Source organism: Podarcis cretensis (genome assembly GCF_951804945.1).
Source record: "Podarcis cretensis genome assembly, chromosome: 7".
In the NCBI taxonomy this organism is placed as follows: domain Eukaryota; kingdom Metazoa; phylum Chordata; class Lepidosauria; order Squamata; family Lacertidae; genus Podarcis; species Podarcis cretensis.
This window is the reverse complement of record NC_137176.1, coordinates 19,024,529-19,052,443: the sequence shown is the minus strand read 5'-3', so window position 1 is coordinate 19,052,443 and position 27,915 is coordinate 19,024,529. Positions and strand designations below refer to the sequence as shown.

Sequence of the window (27,915 nt, the reverse complement as noted above, 5' to 3'; positions counted from 1 at the left end):
TAAGAAGGACATAACACTATCTGGTGGAGATTTCTCTTTGCTTAGGCAGAACAACTTCTGAATAAATGTATAATTGAGTTTTCCATCTTCGGATTGCTCTGTTGTCATGCCATGGATGAGTAAAACTATTGGTGTGGATATTGGTGGAATGGATAATACATGTGACCTTCTCTGCATGCTTCAGATTTTGCAATTCTAACTCTGAAATGCAAAAGTGCTGATAGGGCTTTAAATTGCCTGTACTATGCTGTATATGTATGCCCAGGCATACAAATCCCTTGTGGGAGGGAGCTCTGGATTGGAAATCATAATGTAGAGCAAAGCACATTTGGAAATCATAATGTAGAGCTAGGAAATCATAAAAGATTTAGGGCTCCTGCCCCAAAGCATGAAAGCAGATGCTCTTATTTGTAAATAAGAAAGATATATTGATTCATACAAGTAGTCCTACAAGCCCAGAAACAAACAGAGGAGTCACAGTTTAGGAGCCAGGCAAGGAGTTCAGAACTGGACAGAAAAAATGAAGGTGTCCAAATAAGTTTCCACAGCACACCTGCCAAGCTTTTAAAGATAAGGTGTGGCAGCCTACTCATTCACTAGACTCATTTCCCTCCCCCATTTGGATTGGGATTACAGTGTTCTAGTCTGAATCCAAATTGAAGTTACCATGTGTACTCTTATTTTATTAACCAAAATAATAATAATAATGGATATCATATTTACATCTCTCAAGTTACTTGTAGTTTGGTCCTGAATTATCAAGTGCTTTATATGTGAACCAGACCTGTGCTTAGGGATGGACAGAGCAATTAATTCCACCTTGTTTCAGTCTTGCTGGCATTCAGAATGGATAGACAGGACCTATGACCATCTCATTGCATCCTACTTTGTCCCACTGTATGCATTTTGTGTACACTTTCTGATGTAAAATACACACTTTCAGTGTAAAACACAAATCTTTCAGTGCCTTCCAATGAACTCACTTGTAAAATACAGTTTTTGTATCATTGTGCACAGTGTTTGCACACCGTGAACACATTGTAATCTAACTGTAAGTTGTGCTCCAGTTATCAAGCAAATTCTAGAGGTGTAGGATCAGATTGGACTGCAGTGAGAAGAAGATCCATCAAATCCTTCCCTGGTCCCCAGCTCTGTGCATCCTATTTATCAAGCCAAGTTTATGATACCGGAGATGGGCCTTCATGTGATCTCAGCCTAGGTTGGCAAAATTCATAGCACATATTCTGTACCATCACACATTTTCACCCTTTCTCCACATGATAGATAGTAGATATAATTTTGATGGGCTCTCTGGAGTGATGTGTCTTTGAAACAGCATGTAGGGTTCTCTGAACCCCAAGCAAACCAACTCATTGAGACCATTACAGAAGAGCAGATAGTGGAATGTTACAGAAATATGTGCTAATGGCTATGACAGAAGGCTGGTTAGCGATGGCAAACAAGTTGTGCTGTCAAATACAGCAACAAGGATGGCTGAGGATGCTGCACATTAGCACACATTGCAGCACATTTTTGACAACCAATTATTATAACTAGGATCCCACACTCTCAAAGAATTCACATATACACCAATGAAGAACAGGAAAACTCATGAACAAATCAGAGAGGTGAATAACAAAGTAAAGTTTAATTTTCAGGATATCTCTCTCTCTCTCTCTCTCTCTCTCTCTCTCTCTCTCTCTGTGTGTGTGTGTGTGTGTACACATATACACACACTCCAAGGGCTTTGAATGTTTACTAATTTATTTAGATATACTTTTATTCTGTTCACAATTACAAATAAATCTTGAAGCAGTTTATAACATTAGAAATAAATATACATTATTACCGATTCAAATCAAACACCAGAAACATCTATGTCAACAATATATTAACAATAGTATAGTGTAGTACGATAGTGCTGTTACTGGGGGAAAGTGCGAGTTCACAAATTAATTTTAAATTAATGTCACAAGCACACCATAGTTTGGGGACTTCCAGGGAGGAAGATGGCAGACTAGACATCTTTTGTTGACAGTCTGTTAGCAGAGATAATTATGTGGTCATTAATGATCGCCAAGCCATAAATCTTGGTTATCACATTCTCTCTGGGAAGACAAAGAGAACAGAGATTAACCTCTAATGCTCTGAAAGGGCTGCTTTTTATGTTGGGAGACTGAGAAGTTTTGAGGGACCCGGATGGGAGAGAGTGACTCTAATCATGTCCATACACCACATAATAGTCCTGAGGGTCAGTCCTTCAGGCATAAGGTTGGCAAAACTTCCCTTTCTTTAATTGCTTTTGAGACTGTTATAAATTATGATTGAGGTATCTGTCTGCCGGTTGAAATTTGTATCTGGAATGTGAACTGACTGCTATAGCTTAAGAAGGGACAATTGTTAAAAATGCTGAAAGCAAAACAAAAAAACATGTTTTAATTGGCTGTGACTAAGAAAGATTCTAAATGGCCAAGGGGTGTTCCAACTATTAAAAATATTTATTTTATTTTACTTTTAACCTTCCATCCCTTGGATGAAAGTGCTGGCTGCAAAGCGAAACTAATTTATCTACTCCACTGTGTGTGTGTGTGGGAGGGGGGGGGATGTGGTCTGGAGATAAGGAGATGGGAGGCTCAAGCTTTTAAGGCAGAGACTGTAAGACCTTAAAGTATAGAGTGAGTTGTTAATAAGACCAAGAACACTCAGTATGATGAAAATACTGCTGGACACGCCATGGACTGCTGGCATCATGGATGAGCAGCTAAAAATAGGAGAGTGGAATGATGAAACTAGAGGCAATAGATGATGAAACAGTCATGTGGTGAAGCTGTGAAGATGGAGGAGCAGAATGAAACTACGGGCAGAGAGATTAAGAAATATTCTGAGCTGGCAGAGATAGAGTTGAGAGAGAAAGAATTCTGTGTATAATTTGGAGTGAATCTAGAGGATAAACCTACCAAACTCTCATTGAAAAAGACTGAAAGAAGCAGAAGTGGAAGAACTTTTTTAAACAGCAAGAACTAGGATGTAGATCATGGCCAACAGGAAATGTGATCAGAAGATATGGAACTGAAAGACAGGTTTGATTGTATGAAAATATGCTGAAAGGTCCAAGAGCACCAACATGTCTCCTACTGCACTTTCCATATTGCAGTGCAAGTCATTCACCAGGAAAACCAAAGCAGCTTCCATCCCAAATCTGGGATTGGCATGGCTCCAAATAATCTGTGCCACCCAATGCTGTCTGGAGTTGAGAAAATACCACCCACACCAATACCTTGCTCAAAAAAGAAAGAAAGAAAAGCAAATTTTGACACTGAATTAAAGTTCTTCAGTACAGTCCAGATTAGGTTTCTTTGGTAAATGTCAACTGCCACCTCTTTCAGGGTGATAGGGACTACCTCTTTGGTGCAAATAGAAAGCTGAACTGTGGCAAACAAAATCTCAAAAACTAGTAGAAGTAAAGATTCATAGAGCAGGTCTCAAACATCCTTGCAGTTGTTTACACCCATATCATCCTGATCAGAAGTTTTGCTGGCTGCATCCATTTCTGACACCAAAGTAGCTATAACATCCTGAAGCAGGGCCATCCACATGTCTCAGTTGTGGGTGTATGGCATTGCATGTAGATGTATAAAAAGGTAAAGGGACCCCTGACCATTAGGTCCAGTTGTGGCCGACTCTGGGGTTGCAGCGCTCATCTCACTTTATTGGCTGAGGGAGCCGGCGTACAGCTTCCGGGTTGTGTGGTCAGCATGACTAAGCCACTTCTGGTGAACCAGAGCAGCGCATGGAAATGCCGTTTACCTTCCCGCCAGAGCGGTATCTATTTATCTACTTGCACTTTGATGTGCTTTCGAACTGCTAGGTTGACAGGAGCAGGAACCGAGCAACAGGAGCTCACCCCGTTGTGGGGTTTCAAACCACCGACCTTCTGATCGGCAAGTCCTAGGCTCTGTGGTTTAACCCACAGCGCCACCTGCGTCCCATGTAGATGTATAATAGAGCACATTTTCAGCATGTCAAACGTCCCAGGCTCAAACCCCAAGTTCACTTCAGGAAGAGCTGGGCAAAAAAGACTTGATTCACAATGGCCACCGGTGTCTAAATGGCAACAGAATCTGCTGCCACATCTCAGGAACTATTGTGGCAAGTTTGGTGATGATATTGCAGTATTGCAACAGACAAACCACTTTCCAAAATATATAGTAGCTCAATCATCTATGATATATGCAAATAACTGCTCACAACACTTGTCGGGTCAGTTTAGGAGCACAACATGGGAGAAGTCTAGTTATATAAGTAGTGCTACACTTGAAATAATTCATATTGTTTATTAGTTTTCTATATCAACCTTCATCTGAGGAACACAGGGCACTTTAATATATATATATGAATACACATCATAAAGGTAAAGGTAAAGGTACCTCTGCCCGTACGGGCCAGTCTTGCTAGACTCTAGGGTTGTGCGCTCATCTCACTCTATAGGCCGGGAGCCAGCGCTGTCCACAGACACTTCTGGGTCACGTGGCCAGCGTGACAAGCTGCATCTGGCGAGCCAGTGCAGCACACGGAACGCCGTTTACCTTCCCGCTGGTAAGCGGTCCCTATTTATCTACTTGCACCCGGGGTGCTTTCAAACTGCTAGGTTGGCAGGCGCTGGGACCGAACGACGGGAGCGCACCCGGTCACGGGGATTCGAACCGTCGACCATGCGATCGGCAAGTCCTAGGCGCTGAGGTTTTACCCACAGTGCCACCTGCGTCCCTAATACACATCATAGTAACCAACAAAAACAATAATTGCCTGCAGTAGCAGATTTCAAGTAGACTGTTTTTCATGTATTTAGCACCCACAGTTCAGAGATTGTGCCATCTGATGCTTTGCAGATATATTTGTGCCCTCTTCCAGTTAACATTCATTTGGCCCCTTCTGTTTTGCCATTTAATAAGTATTTAAAATTTATCTTTTTACTATTGACTTTCCTTAAGAGAATTTTGGTGATCTAATTCAGTCTGTATCCATCTGTTTGTCTGTATCCACTCAGTGTGTCATACTCTGTCTGAGACTCTCTTGTTCTGTTTCTCTCTGTATGTTGCTTGGTGAGGGCTTGGCCATAAAAACTGACTACTACTACTACTACTACTAAGAATAATGATAAAACCGGAATGAATGAATGAATAATAAATACATATATACCTTTAGTTACCTTTAACTGAATATGCTAGAACAACACTGGGGGTTCTGTGAATGATGCATGCTAGGGAAAGCCATCGGTGTGGAATTTGAGATTTATTATTATTATTGGCAAAATAATATGGAAACACAATGGAATTCTGGGTGCAAATATGCAAAACTGGCATAGATCGATTAATCCATCTAGTGGCAAAACTGAACTAAATGGTTCAGTGATCTCCACTTCTCCTCTCCGCCCCCTTTTTATTTTTTAGAAAACCCCTCCCATTGCAAAACTAGGAAAAACTTGGAGAGCTACTGGAGGTCAGAGTAGAGAATGGGCAGAAGGTGTCAAGAGTCTGTCTCATTATAAGGGTACTGCTCTGGAGCGTAGGACTTGCACCAAAGGCTTCACGTTACAAGAAAGGAGATTCTGACTAAAGATCAGGAAAAACTTTGACAATAAGAACTGTTTGACAGTGGAACGGTCTCCCTCAGGAGGTTGTGCACTCTCCTTCCTTGGAGATTTTTAAGCGGAGGTTGAAACTGTCATGGATGCTTTAGCTGAGATTCCTGTATCGCAGGGGGTTGGACTAGATGACCCTCGGGGTCCCTTCCAACTGGATGATTCACATGATGGAACACTGCCTGCATTAGTAGACACCAATGGCATGAGCAGGTGTTTGTGTGCAGGATAGCTGATTTATTGCACATGAATTGATTATTACTTACAGTTTGCCAGCTCTGAGTGTGTTGTTGTGTTGTGTTGTGTTGTGTTGTGTTGTGTTGTGTTGTGTTGTGTTGTGTTGTGTTGTGTTGTGTTGTGTTGTGTTGTGTTGTGTGTGAGAGAGAGATGTCTGGAGGCTGACAGCCTTTGGACAGTTAAAACACTTTTAGAGGCTTCGCAGGGTCATGCTCCTTTCCATAATTCCAACTGGGCTTTTTTGCTTGGCTGGGGAGTCTTTCCAAGTCAGCCTGGAAAGCTGCACTCAGGGGATGGAGGGGGAAGCGAGACAGGTTAGGCTTCAAGCAAGGGGTTAAGATGACTTTTGCCTTTCCTCCCCAACTAATAACATTTGAAATGCATGCTCTGCGTGTGTCTTTTTGAGGGAGGGTTGCAGAAGGGGAATCCTCTGTACCTATTGGCTAGGCTCTATCAGCTGCAGTTTAGCTGAAGCTGCTGCTAAAGAGCTGTATTGATCTGAAGGGTAAATGTGGGGAGAGAGAGAGGGAGAGAGAGATCCAGTCATTTCTGAGAAGAGAGACGACCTCTGCCAGTAAGGAAGTGGTTTCAACCCGCCTGCCTTTCTTGTTTTATCTTTGCTGAATGAAAAGAGGACGCCTGCGAAAACAGTTTGTTGCGACGGTGGGATAGCGAGGCAAGGTTTTCCCTTAGTCGAAGCTGCTGTTGCATATTCCTGCTGTTGCTGCTGCTGCTGCTGCCGCCGCCGCCGCTTGCTTCCCTGCTGCAGTTTCATAGAACAGGTAAGCCTTATAAAAGCAAAACACAAAACGGTGATGATGAAACGCAATCGGGTGGCTTCTGCATCCTAAGATCCCAGACCCACAGGGATCGGCAGATTTGCAAACGCTGCGCCACTGGATGGCGAGGGCTTTTGCAAGACGGAGGAAATGACCTCGGGCATCCTTTTCTTCCTGGGGGAGGTTGTCCCACACACAGTGACAGGGGAAACTTGAATAAGTTCTCAAGAAAGTGGATGAGTGTGTGGTATGTATTGATCTGAGAGCGAGGAAAGGGGTTGCAAGGCAGTAGCTCTGTGCAGAAGTGCAGGGAGGGAAATAGCAAAGGTGCAGAAATATTTCCCTTTGCCTCTAGCTTAAAAGATGCACAGGTGGGGCTCTCGATGGTTTGAATTTGGTGGACCAGAGAACAGTTGTGTCAAATATTATGCAATATAGTTCATTAGAAGACCGCCCCCCCTTAAGGTACAGTGCAGAACTTGAGTGAGAGATTTCTGATGTTATTTGAAGGATTTTTTTTTCTTAAATTGTGGCAGCTGTTTGAGGTGCTTAAAAGCTGACCTTTTAAAAGAGGGGGTTTGGTTTCTTTGTGTTCCAAAGAAAAGCACTGCAAGGCAACTTTTCTCCAGTTCCTATTACCTGTTGTTTAACTGGATTACAGGTTCCATTTCTAAGCAAGGATCTAATTCAGCAGTCGCAAATAAGACATTTCAGTGCAAGCACGGGAGCTTCCTTTCCCCCCAAATGATCTTGCCCAAATTAATCATGTGGTGATAAGTGAAACTCACATAATTCTTAAATACGCATTTAAATGAACTATTTAGCACCAAACTGTAAACATTCACCGAAGCCTTGTCTTTTGCATGTGAGAGATCGGGGTGGGAGCAGAGGAATCTTGCTTTCTCTTTCTAGATATTTAATCCCCCCCCCCCCCAAATTAGAAATGTGACACACAGTTCTGTGACTTTGATAGCTTTGTATTCTGATCTTTACTAATAAGAGACACACATATTGTCTAAGTTAAAGTATTTCCCACAGTGGAGGGGGGGATAGGTGGCCAATGGATTTTGTTTCTGGGTTCCGTGATCTTTCACAATACTGCACATCCCTTCATCCGTACATTGTAAAACATATCCACAAGATGCTTGTTAGGAAAATAGAAACTGCTGTACTGCTGGATGAAAACCAAGAGGGGGAAAAGAAGTCATTTGTATTTCCTTTGGTTTATTGTTTTCCACTTCCAGCATGACCAACAAAAGCATAACCATTTCAGCATACAGAGCAGGTGTTAATGTCAAGCTATGCACTTTTCAATGCACACCTCACTGGATGCAAGGCAAAATATTATTAAGAATAAGTGCAATGAATGGAAGAACAGTACTGAGAATTCAGTCTCTCATATTATTCATGAACTGGTCAGGAGGTCTTTATTTCTCCCCCATTAAAACTTGATTAGATGTTTCAGTGGTTGCCACTAACTGTTGGGAGGGTTCCTAGGAGTTTTACAAATATGTCCCCAAGAAGGAGAAGCCAGATGGTTATACCACCAAAGTCATAAGCAGTTAATTGCAGAATTGATTTGTAGTCCTCTTGAACATATCAGCGCCTGAACTGCAGTGCTTACATCTTAACTGATCAAGATACTTGCCTGATGCTCACCTGTACCAAGATCAAAGGGCCATTTTTGGAAATTGTGCAGTAATATAATCACTCTGTTCTCCATAATAAGGCACATCATGGTTTAATAAGGAAAGCTACACCAGAAAAAAATACAGTTTTGTCTCCCCCACACATACAATTTACAACACTCATTGCTTGATACATTTTGTGCCTCCTTTGTTTTTTTTTTGTTTTTTTGCCAGTCAGCTTTTGAATTCACTTGCAAAATTTCTGTGGTCTGTGCCAAGCCTGTGGCATTCCCTATCTCTTTGGTTGGACTGTACAGCAGCTGGAGACTGTGAGGTCTCCCACAGCTTATGCTCTATTCAGCATGGCAGAAGGAAGTTTTGCTCAACAAGAATATGCTCAGGACTTGTTAGCCCATCCACTTTCACAGCCAACTCAACAATGACCACTTGTTATATCTGCACCATAAGCTGGTGATCGATGCCAATCTATTCAAGTTTGTTGCCTGTATCCAGGATAGGGCTGTCAATTTCTTGCCAAAATTAAAACAAGGACCTTCCTCGCAATCAGTACAAAATAGTTTTCAGCCCAGTTTACATTTAAAAGGAATTTTAATATTTTAACTCAAAACAGTCATGTAATGTCATCTTCCTCTCAAAAAAACTGTTAAGATGCAACTGCTATCCCTTGGCACTGAAATCCCAATAACATTTACTCAAATGTAAATCCCACAAGTTCAATAGAAGTTACTAGCAACAAGTATCCTGTTGGACATTATCTTACCAATTGGGAGTCAGTGCAGCTTGTGTCATTACATGCGCCACCCTGGTAACATCAGAAACACAGGATTGCATGGGAGGAGCCAGCGATGTCAACATCACCTCCTCTGAAAAATGAGGAAGGGAACCACACTGTGGATCATCCCAGATGACAGAGACCTTCTGAGATCTGTTCTGCAGATGTCCTAAGTAATGTGGTTGCTGCCGCCTCCACAGGTGCAAAGTTGTTTACTTACCAAGCCTTTGATAAGAATATATGTATTAGCTTTCCTTAGGTTGAATTGTCACATTAGCACTCTGTTGTAGTTGCCTCAGAAGATTATGTCCAGCCTGGGTAAGTCACATAGTAAAGTAGCTGTCTCTCTGTGTAGCAACCCCATCACTTTTCTGAATTACAACTGATATAGGAAGAGGGGTAAATTGATTAAGAAGACATCTGCTAGACATCCAGAATTAATCTGATTCTGATGAATTGAGAATCAGTATGCCTTTTCACATGCCCAGTTGCATCATTAAGGGTGCATAGGTTTTTGGACAAGCTGCCATGATGCCCACATCTCTATCCCTTGCACCCTCAGTATGAATCAGACTCTTTCTGCTTCTAGCCCCCAGCTTTCACTAAGTAGCATATTCACTTGATGCTCACATAGGACATGAATGCAGGCAGACCAAAGCTGTTCTGGGCAAGCCATGTCAAGCCACTGGAAGCAGTGGTCAGGGAAATCAGTACCATGGACAGATCCCAATTGCCCTTCCTGGCTGGAAATGACTCCATAAAGTCACTGTTTATGTACATACTTACATAAAGTATGTAATGTGCAATTCCATCTGAAGGTGTTTAGCTTGGTTTTATTAAACTTCTTAAATGCTATTGCGTGACCAGGCGGCGACAGCCCCAGCCCTCAGGGATCATAAGGAAGGAATAAAGACTCTGACAATGTTATATGGAATTAAAATTAGGCCACAACTTTATTAAACTTCTGAACGTAGGAAAACCTTGGCATAGGCCTTGGGCATGTATCCCTCCCAGCCCCCCAGCTGGGGGGAATTGGGGCTTATCAGGGTAAATGGGATGTGGGGGGTGCTCTGTGAGATTTAAGTGTAGCAGGCAGCTAAGCCCATATCCCTGCAAGCAGGGTAGTTCACTGACGACCTTTTAGTGTATGGCCAGTGACACCAATATATATAACCCCTTTAATAGGGGGGCCCTGGAATTGCTGCCACAGGGGGGCGAGTCACCACTTCACACACACACACAAAAAAACACACACACACCATATACAGTGGTGCCTCGCAAGACGAAATTAATCCGTTCCGCGAGTCTCTTCATCTTGTGGTTTTTTCGTCTTGCGAAGCACGGCTATTAGCGGCTTAGCGGCTATTAACGGCTTAGCGGCTTTAAGAAAAAAGGAAACAAACTCACAAGAACTCGCAAGATGTTTCGTCTTGCGAAGGAAGCCCATAGGGAAATTTGTCTTGCGAAGCACCTCAAAAAACGGAAAACTCTTTCGTCTAGCGAGTTTTTCGTCTTGCGAGGCATTCGTCTTGTGGGGCACCACTGTAGGGAAGAAAAGACTAAAGGATTCCACCCAAGGCCATAACCGCCAAAGCTGTGACAAATTGCTATAGGGAACACAAAACCTACCAATGCAGGAAAATTTCTTCCCAGTCCTTCAACAGCAACCAGTCAAAGACTGTAGCAGTGCCCACTAAGCAGGAAGAAAAAGTTAACCTGCAAACAAGAAACATTAAACAAAGGGAGGATAGGGAGTGTGAATCTCCAGAGCCAACTGCCTGGCTATTGTCAACTCCACCTCCTATTTATAAATGGGGCTGGCCCCACCTCCCAGCAAAAAACCTGATTACTGAGGCTGGGCATGAACCTCCAAAAATTAACACTGAGAGGCAAGCCAGTCCCTGTTTGCCAGTAAGCTCCCTGGGAACTGTAGCGACACGCGCGATCCCACAAAGGGCACCCACAATGTAAAGTGTGAGTGCTCATTTCTGAAAAGTCCCAAGAGTAATGCAAAGCCATATAAACAATGTCGTAACAACACCATCACAGCAGACAAAACATCAGTGGTAATCAACTAAAACAGGCATAAAAGTAACCATGCCATGCCATATCATCAAATACCTGGAGTAGAAATATCTCTCCACTTGGCACTGAAAGCATAACAAAGCCAGTGCCAGGTGGGCCTTGCAGGGGAGAACATTCCACAGATGGGGAGGCAGCACTGTCCCTTGTTAACACACTCCAAACCTCCCTCAGATGGGGTACCCAGAGAAGGGTCCTCAGTGGTGATGTAAGGGTATGGGCAGATTCATGGTGGGAAAGATGGGGCATGGGCCTAAGTCATTTATGGCTTTATAGTTTACAACCAACACTTTGATTTGGGCCTGGAAATACAAAAGAAATGCATGACCCATTCCAACTCTCTTCATGCTTATTCTGGAATTTGAAAATTGTAGGCACCAGAGCCCCAATCTACCAAGGACCAACATAATTAGGCTACTGTACATGGTTCTTTGAAATTGGACTTTGTTTCTGCTGAATTCAGCTGAAAGCTGAAATATGTTTCTACACTGTGCAAAGTGTGGCATAATATTTAACCTAAAAAGGCACCCAAAATTCCTCAAAACTTGGCTTTTTGTTAATTCAACTTTCCAGATGATGGAAAAGATGCTCAAGAATGAAAACTAGCCCAAAGGAGTCCACTTGCTGACCTAAGATTTTAATCCAAATTTCCAAAGCTGTAATGTGAGGGTCTCTTTATTGTCATGTGTACTTTAATAGCTAGATTTAAAGCTATTCCTCCTGGGGAATTTTATTGTTTCCTGTTAGAACTATCTGCTAATAGTTCTTTGCCACTCACTTTCTGTTTGACAATACCCAAACTGTACTTTTAAAAAGTGGTTTATAGCAATGAATATAATAATTTCAATCTAGAAGGACAACACAATTAATACAATGCATGAAAATGATGAAAACCTTTGAGTGGGATTGTGTGTGTGTGTGTGTGTGTGTGTGGTGCACAGTGACCACATGAAGCACCTTGTATCTGTACCAGTTGGAAGCAGGCCATTGTGTTTCACATCTGCTCTGTGTCCTTCTGATTGAATTCATGATTCAGGTCCAAATGTAGTATGCGAAATCTAAAACTCTGTCCCCCCCCCCCCCATTGGCTATAAGGGGGAAATCTAAAAATTGCTATATATTTTTTTCCCCTTAGGGCATCTTCCCCTGAGATTTAATTGAAGTATGTGAAGCTGGCTTCTGAGTGCCCGAGAGTGGTGTATTCACTGATTTTGTTTTTAATTAAAGTCTTGCTTTTACCTTAGAAAAACCATATCTTTCCACACAAATTTTCTTCTTCAATAATTACACACACAGACACACACACACAGACACTGCTTTTTTCTTGGGGTACGCATACCCCTAAACATTTTGTGAATCTAAGTTTGGCCTCACTGAGGTGCAGTATTTCAATATGAGTAGGAAAAAGAAAGTAGCCCTAAACATCTTTTTTTTTTAAAAAAAGAGAAGGCTGCAGAGTATAGACCACTAAAGTGTTGATTTGTAGGATGTAAAAAAAAAAAGACATCAACAAAATATCTCTTGACATGGTGAGGTGAGCATAATAAAAACCCAGAGTTCCAACTTATAAGGATTTCATTGAAATGTCTCCATCTGTTTGACGTCATTTGAATGGAATTTCTTTTCTTATTAATTGTTGAAGAATGGTTAAAGGAGGGGGGAGAAAGAAATTTTCAGCACAGCACTAAGTTGATTGGGTGTTTGTCTCCGTAGGCTACAAATTTGCACAGCCCTAGCTTAAAATGAGCATTAAGTAGATGAGAGGGTTCAGGGTAGCTTTTTTATGGTTCATGAATATCAATCTGGTAATATCCCAAGTCCCACAGTTTAAATATGGGATCTCTGCTCATGTATAAAATGAAAGTGTGTGTAATGTACATACACAATTTAAATGCGTTTGCATGCAGCCACTTCATTTCCAGCTTCTAACCCACTGATTTGTAAAGTGCTTTGAGAGGTCTTGAGTATAGAAGCTTCTGCTTCAGAACGCCATTCTCTTCTATGCTATAAATGGCTCGTAAAAATGCCTCCACTTTAAGTGTTATGTATAAACACGCAGACGGCTTTGTGTTTATATATATACACACACACACTTAAAGGGGTGACATATTTTATGAGTCATTTCTAAAGGAGAATAGAATTTGGTTTTATATAGCACCCCTCATAGTCAAGGTATTGCAAAGCCGTTTGCCATGCACGTGAGTTACTGTTGGTGCCGGCAATAGAGGCTGCATAGACAAATGCTTCTAAGGAGGCGTATAGACCAGGGTCATCCACTACTCTTTTTGAAAAATGGACTATGATCTTCAGCTTTTACTCAACGAGCTGGTTGCAAAAGGCACAGTAAACCAGAATCCAGCATTTTATAAAGGCAATGGCCCCATAAAACCTCAGAACAGCTCCTTTCTCCTCTCTGTTCCCTGTCCACTCCTCCCTCCAGCACCTCTACTATAGTACTATAGAATTTAGCCGACAATTGGATTTCAAGAAACTAGCCATCATGATAGGACATACATTTCTGTAGTAGAGAACATTTGAGTCCACTTTCAGGAGGACTTGGGAGCTGGTTGTGTTCTACAAACACTAATATCTTCGGGGAGAGAGTATATTATGCATTTATGTCATTGCTTTTGTGCTCTCTTGAGATGCACTTAGCTCTCTCGTGTTGGGGTTCTTGGAGGTAAAACCTGCTGCTTTAAAGTAGGGCTATAGGTTTTTAGTGATGCACTTAGAAAATGTTAGAATCTGGACTTACTGGCCCTTTAGAACGTAATGTGTATCCCTTTGCTTATTTCAAACTGTGGCGTCCCACCCTTCCTGCATTTGAGATTCTCTTGTTTCATCTTCTGAGTGGGGTCCCAGACCTGTGGCCCAAAGTCCTGCCCATCACTGTAGGTTATTCAGCCATTTCTCTGATTGCTTGGAGAGAGGATAGCTCTGGATGCAATTTCATAACCCAGTTATCAGAGGTAGCTGTTTAAATCTCCTGCAAAAGCAGAAGGCAGGGTGATCATGCTGATACTCACGACCAAGTTATCCCAAAGCAATGGAGCTTTCCTGATCCCATAGTAAGGAAGGATTCCCCCAAGGAATCCTGGGAACTGTAGCTTGTTAATGAGCTACAATTCCCAGAACCCTTGAGGAGCAAACTTCAGTTCCCATGATTCTTTAGGTGTGAGTTAATCAATGAATTAACCAAGGCTTTAATCAATTCACTGATAGTGGCCAATTTTAACATGCCAATTTTACTTGGTTTCTTGCAAATTAAGGGCCTCTGTTGCTATTTTGGGGTAGGTTTGGTCATATATATGTATGTATAGATAGATAGATAGATAGATAGATAGATAGACAGATGATAGATAATGATTTTCTTTCTCATGATGAGTGATAGAGGTTTTGATTATCTGCATTGAGTTTTTGGCCATATGCAAATTTATTTAAGCCCAATAAATTAATTAATAACTTGGAGTAGGGAGATTAAGGTAAAGTAAAGGTACCCCTGCCCGTACGGGCCAGTCTTGACAGACTCTGGGGTTGTGCACCCATCTCACTTAAGAGGCCAGGGGCCAGTGCTGTCCGGAGACACTTCCGGGTCACGTGGCCAGCGTGACATCGCTGCTCTGGCCAGAGCCAGAGCCAGAGCCAGAGCCGCACACGGAAACGCCGTTTACCTTCCCGCTGGTAAGCGGTCCCTATTTATCTACTTGCACCCGGAGGTGCTTTTGAACTGCTAGGTTGGCAGGCGCTGGGACCGAGCAGCGGGAGCGCACCCCGCCGCAGGGATTCGAACCGCCGACCTTTCGATCGGCAAGCCCTAGGCACTGAGGCTTTAACCCACAGCGCCACCTGATTAATCACCTACAATTATAAAAGTGGTTGACAGCTTGCTGTTGACAGCTGGTTAGAAGACTTCTCTTTCTAGTTTATGTTGTTCTGCAGCACAGTTAATGGGGTTGATATATTCTGCCCTAGAGATGGTTACAATTCATTAGCGTGTGCAATGACTCTTCTATAAATATGACAAGGCAATATACACATTTTCATATAAAGTTCTTTGGAGCCCTATAAACTTTGCAGCTGTTCTATTCATCACTCATAAGTTCCCCAGCATTTTTTTATTTTTAACACAGAGAGACAAATTCCTTCTACAGGCAAATGTCCATTCACCTGCACAGTTCACTTCTAGGATAAAATACACAGCTACAGGGAGAGCCAAATTTGTTGCCTGTTTGTGAGACTTTTGATCATTGTCATCTCCCGCCTACTTGCCAGGCCCTACAGAGGGCCTACTCGGTAGTGGCACCTTGGTTATAAAACTCTCTTTCTAGGAATACCCAGTTGGTACCTATTCTGTTAGCTTTAGGTATGGTTAAAATAAATCCAATTCTGCTCAGCTCTCAGTCGATGATGTATTTAATTTCTACTTTGCTGCCAGCTTTTACAGTACTGCTGATTGTTTATGCTTTTACTGCTTTTGGGGGGTAATTCTGTTAATTTTTAATATTTTAACTGATGTTTTTAATGGCTGTTACTAGCTACCTTTGGGGGTGAAATTAGGATTAAAATGTTAAAACAAATATATGTAAATCATCTTTTCCGTTCTAGACACTTGTTTGGGGGTTGTCATATTTGGGCTTCCTACTGTAGAATTGAAAATAATGCTTACATCATCGACTTCAGGCGTGTAAATAACTGTTCACCTGTGGCAAATAAAAATTCCATATAAGACAGGAAACATTTGTAAAGTGAAAGCGAGGGCCTTCCCTGACCCCTGCTTCCTTTGATGTGTCACAACTGACAGATATATGTAGTCGTCCTCTCATTGACAAATTAGTGAAAGAAAGGGTGTGGCCACACCAAATGGAATGTTTTGAGGAATCCAGCCGGCCAGTGTTCAAGACAGAATGATGGACTCAGAGCCAGAAGTAGATTATCTGGTAGGATGAATATGCTAGACGCCCAGCAGGTCAGTCCTTATTGCTTACTGAGGGGGTGAGGAGTTTGGCATGATGCAGTTGCATTAGTGAAGCTAATGTGCTGGTCCTACTGGTGCATTGATTGATTGATTGATTGAATTTATATACTGCCCTATACCTGGAGGTCTCAGGGTGGTTCACAGAAAAGATCACAATGTATAAAATCAAAATAAGAACAATAACCCAACAACACCCCCTCCCACCAAAAGAGGCACATTTTAAAAGGGTAGAATATGTCAATCAGGTCAACCAAAGGCCTGGTTAAAAAGGAACGTTTTTGCCTGGTGCCTAATGGTGTATAATGAAGGTGCCAGGCAAACTTCTCTGGGGAGAGCATTTCACAGAATGGGGAGCCACTGCAGAGAAGGCAGCGTTGCCACCCTCCAGACCTCTAGAGGAGGAGACACATGAAGGAGGGCTTCAGAAGATTATCTTCTGCACAGAATTTTGCTTATTGGTTGCCATAAATTTGATTTTAATTAATTTTTATAATGAAATGTTTTTAGAATCATTGGATTATTTTGATTGTTGTTAGCCGCCCTGAGCCCAGCTTTGGCTGGGGAGGGCGGGATATAAATAAAATTTATTATTATTATTATTATTATTATTATTATTATTATTATTATCTCAGGGTCTGAGTAGGTTCATATGGAAAGAGGCGGTCATCATTTACACGACATCAACCTCCCCACCACTTTCTCCCTTCCCCTCCCTGTGTATCTAGTGTAGCAGCTCTGCCCCAGCTGCTCACAGCCCAAACCTTTAAACCCAGTATTATTTTTGAGTTTTTATTGCAAATTATAAGTGTGTGAAATAGACAGACAGAGAGACCAACTTTTATTATGAAATGCATCTAAAGGACTCCTGCAGATTGCAACTTTCTGCAATCATTGCAAAGGAAGGAAGGAAGGAAGGAAGGAAGGAAGGAAGGAAGGAAGGAAAAAGTACCTTAGGTGCCAGACAGCAACAGAAAGGGTCAAATATTAGTTGCTGTATGCAGTGTGAGTGAAAAAGCAAGCAAAACAACACCAAGCAGTCGTTCACACGGAACATCATGTGCACATAACTTAGTGTTCTATCTTGAATGATGGCGGCTGACCTGGGAGCATTTCAGGTTTTTCAGATATAACGTGGAAGGAATGCCATTGCTCTCTAAGTGGCTTATAACTGACTTAGATCGGATGCTGGCATTTGAAATAATGTACTAACCTATTCTGTGAGCTGCTCTGTAGAAAATTCCCCTGGTGGTGTTCCTTTGAGCTACAGCTTGGATATCAGCTTGACCCACCTGGGCTGAAATGTCAGTATTCTTGGCATATATAGAATAGCCCTAAGGCTGAAATCAATTACATCCAAGTAAATGTGTTTAAGGTTATTAAGTTTTGCTCTTTAGATTCTTTTCCTCCTTGGCCATCACTACGGAGCTGTGTGAGACATCAGAGAGAGAGGGAATCTTTTTTAAAAAAACAAACAAACAAACAAACCAATGCATTTCCCTCTACATTCCTTTAACTATTTTGCCTAGACCCTTTCAAGCTCACCTTAAAAAGCAGTGGTGACTATATGAAAAAGCAGATGCAGAGGTTGTTGTTTGCCTCTGTCCGCCTCAGGAGACAACGGAGTGCACCTTCTAGGGTGAAGTCAAACCATTGCATTAGCAGCATTGAAGTGACCTCCCTGGGGTGCAAGCCTGGGCAGTGTGGGTAGAGATCCTGGGCTGCCCAGATGACAAGACCCCCCCCTCCTTGGCCTCACTGATGTGGTCCAAGGGAGCAAAGGAAAGCAGAACAAAATGCAGATTGGCTGCAGGAGTTGCCAAAATAAGGCATACAAGGCACAATCCAACAATCATAGGGACTCCACTCTGGATTTGTGTAGAGCATAGTCCATAGACTTTCCTTCTCCCAATGAAATTATTATTGCGTGTTGAGTCCCACAACGCCACCCTCACCAAGAAATCACACTTCACACATCAATTTTGTTTAAGGTTTTTGGCATGATTTTGGCCACAACTTTATTAAAATACAAATACGTGAGTGGTTGCTTAGGCATTGGTTATGACTATCTGTCCTTGCCCATGGACAGAGCTGGCCTTCCGGATTCCAGCGGAAGCCAGCGTGGGAAACAAGTATTGGGTGAGAAAATGAAGCCGGGTATCAGTCTCACACCTCTCACCCTCATGTTCCTGTGGGGCTTGCACGGCCCAAGTCCGACTCCGGGGACAAGGACGAAATGAATGGCAAGCCCCTGGATTCCTTTAACGGAATTCCCTTTCCGCACCACCATTTGGAGGGGTAGGCACTTACCCCTCTTCCAACCAATTTTAACCAATGCCTAACCGCCAACCTTACAAGTTGTGACTTATTTGCTACGCAGTAGGCGAAACCCAAATGGCCCCAGCCAATCAGCCAAATGGTAAATTCCTACCAGGCCCCCGCACCAAAGCGGACGACCCCATGACAGGCATAGCAAGGTCAAGCGAACCATAAAACCCAACCCATTAAAGGGAGGGTGGGCGGGTGATCCAGTGCAGAGGCCAAGAGGACGCCCCAGTGGAGGCGACCTGTATTTATAGCCTCTGACCCCTCCTCCCCTATTGGCAACATGCAAAGTTCCCTGGCAACACAATTAACCCTTTATGGTTTGGCTTTATCCCCTACCCAGTAACTGTAGTGTGGCTTGTATGTCCCAACCGCAACACGTGTTCTCTTTCAGGGAGAACACGCTTTGCGTGTTGAGTCCCACAACGCCACCCTCACCAAGAAATCACACTTCACACATCAATTTTGTTTAAGGTTTTTGGCATGATTTTGGCCACAACTTTATTAAAATACAAATACGTGAGTGGTTGCTTAGGCATTGGTTATGACTATCTGTCCTTGCCCATGGACAGAGCTGGCCTTCCGGATTCCAGCGGAAGCCAGCGTGGGAAACAAGTATTGGGTGAGAAAATGAAGCCGGGTATCAGTCTCACACCTCTCACCCTCATGTTCCTGTGGGGCTTGCACGGCCCAAGTCCGACTCCGGGGACAAGGACGAAATGAATGGCAAGCCCCTGGATTCCTTTAACGGAATTCCCTTTCCGCACCACCATTTGGAGGGGTAGGCACTTACCCCTCTTCCAACCAATTTTAACCAATGCCTAACCGCCAATGGAGCCCTAAGCTCACCGCCAACCACTCACAGACCCAACCAAGACCTTAGCTTGGCTACCACAGCCCCCAGCCACGCCTTATTCCCTAAGGCAGAAAGGTGCACCCCATCATCCCTGTAAAGAGATGCATCCTTAGCAAGAATCTCAGGATGAGAAATCACATCACCATCCAGCTCAAAAACCTTTTTTGAGACCGTGGCGTTAATACGCTTCCTGGCCCTCTCAATCCCAGTTGGGCAATGACTGCCTCTCCAACCACGCCTTTGTAAAAATTTGGACCAGAAAATTTTTGCTGTCGGCACCATTGCTCGCAGCACCTCCAGGTCATTCAGGATTGCAGTGCGTAACCTAACACAGCCCATGGAGACCAGGTCATTCTCGCCCAGCTGCACCACAATGGCCGAGGGCGGCCCCTCCGCGCCCAACTGCCTCCTAATCAACGGCAGGAACTCTGTCCAAGACATTCCCCTTCTGGACAGCCATGACACGTGAATGTGACGAGGAAGGCCGAGACCCGATCCCAATCCAAACTGCCTGGCCTCGATGCCGGCCCAATGCACGATGCTGTGCCCCACCATCCAGATACGAACTGCTGCTACACCTGATGAACAAGTAAATAGAAGAAACATATGTTAATGAACATAGCCTCTAAACGCATTAGATTTCCAGCGACCCAAATTCTTTATTCTGCTGGCAGAGAGGCCCCAATGTGCTGCAGTCGTGGCGGCCCCGATCCTAAAAGAGTGAGGGGCAAAACCACTAGCAGAAACACCACAGGCCACGATGGCCTTCCGCATCACCAATGCAAACTGGCGCCTAGACAGGGGCAACCCATCCTCGTGCCTCAACAGCGGACCTTCCCCAGGGGCCCGTATAGCCAGGTACTTTCCAATATCCTTAACCGGACAAGGTCCCGCCCCCCCAGTGGCAGGGAGGCGAAGAAGGGCTCCCCTCCCTCTCTGGTCCGTCTTTGAATTTCTAATCATGAGCTTAAGCTCCGCCGGGAACAACTGTACATCCCGAAGCAAAAGTCCCCTGGAACGGCCATGCTTGTGCTCCTCCCAAACGAGTTCACCAACCCTCAGAGCACCAAAAAATGCAATAGAAAAGGCTGCCGAAAAAAGGCGAGCCTCATACCTGGACCAGCAAACTTCTTGCAGTTTCTTGCGCATTTTACAAAGCAAATCAAATGATATAGGGTGGCGAGTAGCTGGCTGGGAAGGACATAGCCTACCCCACCCCTCCAGGGCCTTACGCACCACGAACTTCGCGCAAGGGTCCTTATCAAAATAAAATTTACAGAAAAAGGCAATGGCCGCAGCCTGAATCCTTATCGTCTTAGCCGCGCGTCCCAGCTGAAACAGGTGCGCCAAATATTTTAGCACCTGAGAAGTGGATGGCAAGGCCCACCTCCTTTCCCCAGCTGACCTGTGCGTAAAAGACCAAAAATCAGTCCAAGCTTTTGTGTATGACCTGAGAGTAGAAGAGGAAATAGAAGCCGCTACTCCCTGAAAAACTAATTCCTGCCAAGGCTCCAGAGATGATCCGGGAAATATTCCGGACGTAACCGAGCCTCTGGAACCAGAAGTCTGAACCGCTCCATCTGAAAACGGGACAGAGCATCAGCAATTTCGTTAGACACCCCAGGGACGAAACGGGCAGAAAACACTATGTTAAAGCGTAAGCAATGCAAAACAAAAGCCCGCAGCAGGGCTGACACCCTAGGAGAACGGGACGACAGTTTAGCCAAGACATTCACCACCGCCATGTTATCAGTCCAGAAGCAGACACGACGGTCCCTGAATTCATCGACCCACAAGTGCACTGCCACTGCAATGGGAAAAAACTCGAGAAAAGTTAGGTCCCGCGTAATGGCTTCTCCCTGCCAATCTGGAGGCCAACGCATGGCACACCATCTGCCCCTCCAATATAGACCAAAACCTAAGGAACCTGCTGCGTCTGAGTGCACCTGGAAATCATTGTGCAAGTTGAGCGTGTCTTGCCATAACGACACCCCGTTGAATTCCTCTAGGAATTCAAGCCAAATGTTTAGATCAGCCTTCACCTCACTAGAGAGGCGAACCCGATGATGAGGGGCCTTCAAACCCGCAGTGAGGCGAGCCAAACGGGAGCAAAATGGGCGGCCAGGGGCCACCACCCTACAAGCAAAATTAAGGTGACCTAATAGCGATTGAAGCTGTAGTAGGGACACCTTCTTCAACGGGAGCAACTCTCCTATAACCTTCTTCAGAGCAACCAGCTTATCCCTAGGCAAGCTGGAAGTTTGGGACACCGTATCCAAAAGGATACCCAGGTAAGTAAGGCGGGTCGTAGGACCCTCAGTTTTTTCCGCCGCTAATGGCACCCCCAATTCCTCAGTAAGGTCAGCGAATGCGCGTAACAACACCGAGCAATTGCCAGTAGTACAATCTGAAGCCAATAAAAAATCGTCCAAATAATGAGTGACTCCGCCCAGCCCTGTTTTCTCCTTAAGGGCCCACTCTAAAAAGGTGCTGAAGGATTCGAAAGCAGCACATGCTATCGAACAGCCCATAGGCATGGCTTTGTCAAAGTAATAATTACCCTCAAACTGAAAACCTAGTAGCCAAAAATCCTCCGGATGAATAGGCAGTAAACGAAATGCCGACTCAATATCACACTTTGCCAGTAAAGCAGCATGGCCAAACTTCCGAATCATCTTGATCGCGTGATCAAGGGATGCATACTTTACTGAGCAAAGCTCCGGAGGAATAACGTCGTTGACCGATGTGCCCCTAGGATGCGACAAATTATGAATCAAACGAAACTCTCCAGGAGCTTTCTTAGGCACAATGCCCAATGGGGATACATGCAGCTTAGGAAATGGAGGGGCACAATAAGGGCCAGCCATCCGATGCAAGGCCACTTCCTTTGTAATCTTCTTTCGGGCGACCTCAGGTAAGTCCCGAACTGATTTCTGATTAGACGGGTTTCTAGCCACAGGAGGCATGGCTACCGGGATACGAAAACCAACAGAAAAACCATCACTCAAATATAGTGCCGCCTCCTTATCCGGGTAACGCCAAAGCCACAATAGCAGGGCCGGCAAACGAACAGGAGTAAAGGCCAAAGAAGTCAGTGCATTACTTTGTTGTTCCTGAGGTTGATGAGGTGGGGGGGGCGGACTTGGGGGGTTGCTGAGAACCCCCCTTTCCCCCTCGAAAGGGCCGCCGACCACCAAAGCAAGAGGAAGCGGGGTGCGCTCCGTTGCACTTTTCGCAAATGTGCGCAAACCTACAAGTTAGGCGCTGGCAAGAGGCCCTGTTAAAATCCCAACATGGCAGGCGTCGGCCAGGTCTAAAAGTAAAGTTTCTCAGCCTCTGCTGCTCTGGTACCTTTTTATCAATAAGTGGGGCCACGTAAGTAGTCCACACGTCAAGATCCTTCCGATCCCAACGAGCGGAAGGAATCTTAGCAGCACGGCGCCTGAAATTCTCATCATATTTAATCGCGGCTTTCTCGCCAGCTTTAGTGAAAGCAGAGCGCACAATGGATAGATAGACCAGCAAATGAAGGGACCTCCGCGGATAAGCTGCCATAACTATGCCAGCAAAGACCTGGAAACAGTCGAGCCAACGCTCGAAAGTCCTGTCAACCGCAGAGGACCCTGCCCGTCTTTTTGTAGAAGAGCTTCCTTTGTCTTGATCTTCAGAGGGTGGGACTAACTTGAACATATCAATGTAGCGTCCATTTAGTATTCTGGACCGCAATTTTGATGACAAATGAGAGCCGGGTATAATATCCCTGGCTGAGTTAGTGGAGACTTTTACGTCAGGAACCAACACGCCATCCTTGCATTCCTGAACAGCCCCATATCTTGCCCGATGAGTGTTAGATCTGCGTTCCCAAGCCCACCGTGGGAGCCCAGAATCTAATTCGCCAAAGCCCCAATAAAGCTCCATGCTGCTACCCTCATCATCAGAGCTAGACGAAGACGTACCTGAAGGAGAGGAAGAAGAGTCATCCTTCTTCCGCTTCGCACGCTTCCGGGATGACCTCCTGCGACGACGCTTTCCCCCTAACGACTTCCTGGCAGGAACCGGGAGACTATCTTCGATAGTGGACTCCGAGTCAGGATTCCGCCGGGATGGAACTGAAACAGACTGCACAGAGACAACGCGTGAGATGCCAGAACCCGATGCAACGTCGGCTGGGGGCCGAGCCGGCGTACGCCGGCGAGTGGAAACCGCCAATGGGGCACTCCTTTCAGCGGCCCGCCTAGAGAGTCGGCCCGACCTCCGCGGCTGGTTCCGAATTGCCGGTAAGTCAGGGGACTGGGACAATTGAGGGTTCGTAATTAAGCCCCCCGATGAAAAACCCTCTCTCTCGTCGTCACTAGATGACTGCGAAGCTGGGGATGACACCAGTGCTGAAGAGGGCGGCCTTCCAGATGTGGAGGGTTGCGAGGAACAACGCTGCAAAACGCCATCCATTTCTGCTGCAAAGCGCGAAAGGGCCGCAGGGTCTCCAGCCATGCTTGCTACCAAAGATTGCACTCTCCCCACTGCTTGGCTGGAAGCGGGAGAACGGAGTGCCTGAGAAGGGCCTCTAATAGGCCGTTTTGAGGCAATGGCTGAACCAGAACGAGCAGCAGCTTTCTTTGGAGCCATACCTGCTAACAGGAAGAAAGCAGAACCCGTTAAAATTCAAAATATCACCACAGCTGCCAAACAGTTAACAAAATTGAAGCAGTATAGCCACTGCTGGGCCTACACAACTACTGCCCAGCGGCTTCCTTAATGAACCACAGTACAGCAAATGTAACCTAAATGCAGCAAATAAAACAAGAAAAAAGTCTAGGCCAAGAACAAGAAATATTACAAAGAACGAATATAAGCCACTGACTATCTGTCTTATCTAACTGTCTATCTATCTATCTATCTATCTATCTATCAAGCCAATGGGGAGCCTAATGTAAACCAAAATCCACCAGCACGCTGCAGCGCTTAGGCCAACCAGAAGGCCTCAACTATAGCTGGCTATCCTCAATAGCCTGAAAACTAAACAATGACGGTGTAATACTCAAACGGCCAGCAGGGGGAGTGTGAGGCCGGCCACTCCAGTAAAAGCAATAAGAGGCGCAACGCCACTCAGAGCCACAAGGGGGAGCCCGCGTAACCAAGCGCAAAAACCGGGAACATCCACTAGGGGGCCGGCTGGCAGAAGCAATCAGTAGGCCTACTGCCCGTCAACAGTGATTACACAGCAATTCCGCTAGCGGCTAGAAGAAGGCCCCAAGCCGCGTCAGCAAAACCCCTGAGTCACTGCAGGCCCCAAGCACGTTGGGGCGACACCCGAAAGGCCGCCCAAAGCTCAACGAGGCCTGTAGAGGCCCCCGATAGCGGGCGCCTGCACCGCTGCCACGCAATCACGCGGAGCAGGCCCCAGGACCCTGCAAGCCCGCGCGCGCTGACGCGAGGCCAAGCAGGCCTCGCAATGCTCCGCAAGGCCTACAGCAGCCCCCCGAACTAGGGACCCCCGCGCCGCAGCCGCGCAAACGCGCAGGACAGTCCCCAGGGCCCCACAACCTCGCGCGAGCCGGCGCGAGGCAGGCAAGTCACCCGCCGCCCCCGCGGTCGGCAGACGCCTGAACGACCGGCGTCCCTCCCCCGCAGCCGCGCTATCGCGGGGCGGGGCCCCAGGCGAGCTCGGCGACGGCCGAAGAAAATGGTATAGGGCCTACCCGGCCTGCGATAGCCGCCGAAGTGAAAAAACGTTCGCCGCGGCGCGGCGATGGGGGGGGGGGAGGACGAAACGCTCCTACCGAAACCGCCCACTAGCCTCCCTATCGGGCGACGAAAAAAGGGGGGGGGGCAAAGAGCCGGGGAGAGAGCCCCCCCCGAACCCCCACCCTCAAACCGGGCTCTCCTCGACTAAACAAAACGGGAGAAAACGGATAAAAAGAAGGGATAATAGGGAGAGACAGAGAAGGGGGAAGGCAATGAAAGGAAAAGAAATTAAAAGAAGGGAGAAGGGAGGAACGAAGGGCTGAAAACAAACAATGAGAAATAAAAGCAGCGAATAAGAACAGGTTTTGTATACAACCAGCTCCAACGAACTGCTCCGTGATCCAGTGCAGAGGCCAAGAGGACGCCCCAGTGGAGGCGACCTGTATTTATAGCCTCTGACCCCTCCTCCCCTATTGGCAACATGCAAAGTTCCCTGGCAACACAATTAACCCTTTATGGTTTGGCTTTATCCCCTACCCAGTAACTGTAGTGTGGCTTGTATGTCCCAACCGCAACACGTGTTCTCTTTCAGGGAGAACACGCTTTATTATTATTATTATTATTTATTTATTTATTTATTTATTTATTTATACATACCCCACCCATCTGCCAATCTGGACAGCTCCCAAGAGAATATTAAAAACACGATAAAACATCCAACATGAAAAACTTCCCTAAACAGGGCTGCCTTCAGATGTCTTCTAAAAGGTAGTTGTTTATTTCCTTGACCTCTGACAGGAGGGCTTTCCACAGGGTGGGTGCCACTACCGAGAAGGCCCTCTCCCTGGTTTCCTGTAATCTCACTTCTCGCACTGAGGGAACCGCCAGAAGGCCCACAGCACTGGACCTCAGTGTGCAGGCTGAACGATGGGAGTGGAGACACTCCTTCAGGTCCCACAAGGCAGTGGATGTTTATGATCAAAGTTTTCCCAAAGCCAAATTGCTGCAGAAAGGTAGAGAACTGAATTTCATTTGTGGGGGGAGAACTCCCCAAAGTCATCCCTAGCACGTATTAGCAATCCTCAGTCATGACTACACATCCAGCATCATTCTGGGTGATAATGGAGAGAGGAGAGGAAAGGATAGCCATAAAGAAGGACATTCCCTTTTACCTCTCCCCTCTTCCACAACTGTTGCTCTTTGCTGTGTTAAGGTCAGGGGGAAGGATTTGTTCAGCTGCAGGGGCTGTCAGGGATTGAAGTGTGACAGAAGGACAGGGCCCCGGCTTGTAGGCGTTTGATTTAGCTGAGGGACATTTTTGAGTTTCCCCTGAATTTGTGTGGGGATTTGCCCTTCCTTCAGCTGTGAATTTTCACGTTTTCAGTTGGTCTTTCAGGATGAAAACAAACCGCCTAACACAAACAGCAGGGAAATAAGTCTTGGTTGAAATGTCGGCTTAGGAGAACTCTCAGGAGAGCCAACCCCTCCTTTTTTAATGTAGTGTTTGGCTTCCTCACAGTGCAATACCCCCAAATTCCTGCAGTGTCCCCAATTAAAGCAAAGCCCGAGGATGTATTAAAAACTGGGAGGAAATCTTTGAAAGGTTCTCCTTAATTGGTTCTGAGATTCAGGCCTGTTATCAGAACTGAACAGAGAAGAATCAGTATTAACACCTGGACTCATGGCTATGCAAAATCCAGAGTTCCTAAAGCAGCAATTAAATGGCTTAATCTTAAAACCCTCCTAGGTTCAATTCAGTAAAACTGCTCTGAAGGGCAGTGCTAATTCTTCATGAATTGCCGCTTCACATTAGCCAATGCTGTTTTAATTTCCGTACCATCCCTGCCAGACTCTCCTCTGAGCTGCTTGCAAGGCTTTGAAGCTCTCCATCCCCGGTGACTTTCTTATTTGTCCTTTCAACAAGTATGAGTGATAAATATTTGTGTGCGGAAAGGCAGTTTTGTGTGTGTTTGCATATATGTGCATGCCACATTTTTTGGCACGGCTGAAAAATGATTCACCACTTTTGATAATTGTTTTGGCACTGCTTGCAAAAATGTTCCCCCGTTCATTTACATTGCCCTCTGTTCATTTCCCTCTCTGTTTGCTTCTCCTGTTCCCAGTGGTGTCGTCACACAGCCAAATCAGATTGGATACATAACACTCATGATATCATCATGCTCATGACGTGATCCCTAATGAGCTGGGATCACGCACTAGCTCAGGAAGGGGAAAGAATAACTAACTGGCGAGAAGGGGTTGGTGCCACAGCAACAGCAGCTAAACAGAACTCCGGGTGGGGGCAGGAATGCATATTCCATACGCTCCACCATTTCTCAGATGAAAATAGTGATGCCCTATTCCATAACAATAATTTTACTATTTATACCCTACACATCTTACTGGGTTGCCCCAGCCACTCTGGGCAGCTTCCAACATGTATAAAAACATAATAAAACATTCAACCCTTCCCTATAAAAGATTGCCTTCAGATGGCTTGGGGTTGAATAACTCCTTACCCTACAACATTTCTCCAATGAAAATAGTGATGTCCTAAGGAAAAGAGGGACATTCCAGGATCCAGTTAGAAACCAGGACAACTTTTCTAAATCAGGGGTGTCTCTTGGAAATATGGACATTTGCAGGGTCTGATTTTCCACATGAAGCATTTTTCCAGGAAACATTTGTACCCTTCAAAAATACCTATTTTTCAGCTCCTGCAATAAAACCTGGAGATTTTTTGGCACAACCCTACATATATGTATCATCATTAACCTGGAAGCAAAAATGGCAATAAATTTAAGCCAACCATTAAACCAATTCTCTGTACTGAGAGTGTGTGAGAGCACACATACACACATTCAAATGCCTGAGCTGGACATTTTAATAGAATATAAGTCCTTGGAGCATTAACAAA

At 45.1% G+C, this 27,915-nt stretch overlaps 1 protein-coding gene across 2 annotated transcripts in view; it reads left to right on the top strand.

Annotated features, from left to right (window-relative positions):
* The first annotated feature begins 6,247 nt into the window (after positions 1 to 6,247).
* The window catches only part of CDH12 (cadherin 12), a 678,501-nt gene continuing 656,833 nt past the window's right edge, over positions 6,248 to 27,915 (top strand). For both annotated transcript variants that reach the window (XM_079984946.1, XM_079984947.1), the window contains exon 1: positions 6,248 to 6,660. The gene's annotated coding sequence lies outside the window, so the exon portion shown is untranslated. The remainder of the gene's footprint in view (positions 6,661 to 27,915) is intronic.